This window comes from Morone saxatilis, unplaced genomic scaffold, assembly GCF_004916995.1.
Source record: "Morone saxatilis isolate NCDOM2014 unplaced genomic scaffold, NCSU_SB_2.0 Contig20, whole genome shotgun sequence".
NCBI classification, from domain to species: domain Eukaryota; kingdom Metazoa; phylum Chordata; class Actinopteri; family Moronidae; genus Morone; species Morone saxatilis.
This window is the reverse complement of record NW_023339763.1, coordinates 716,573-716,806: the sequence shown is the minus strand read 5'-3', so window position 1 is coordinate 716,806 and position 234 is coordinate 716,573. Positions and strand designations below refer to the sequence as shown.

The window sequence follows — 234 nt, the reverse complement described above, 5'->3', positions numbered from 1 at the left end:
ATGCTAAGCTAAGCTAGTTGTCTCCAGCTAACCCCTGTCAAACACAAACTTTGAGAAAGTGCAGACCAGACAAAATGTTCTCACGAACACAGACATACAGAGGCAGACGCACATATAAGAGTACCATCAGTGATATACAGCACTTAATTACTGTAGACATGTCACACACACACACACACACACACACACACACACAGATGTTATCATGAAACACATACAATCCTGTGTGACGTG

General features: G+C 42.3%; 1 protein-coding gene across 1 annotated transcript in view; it reads left to right on the top strand.

The window, feature by feature from the left end:
• Positions 1-234, top strand: part of LOC118331701 (glutamate receptor 1-like) — a 76,748-nt gene that overhangs the window by 64,440 nt on the left and 12,074 nt on the right. The gene's annotated exons all lie outside the window — the stretch shown is intronic.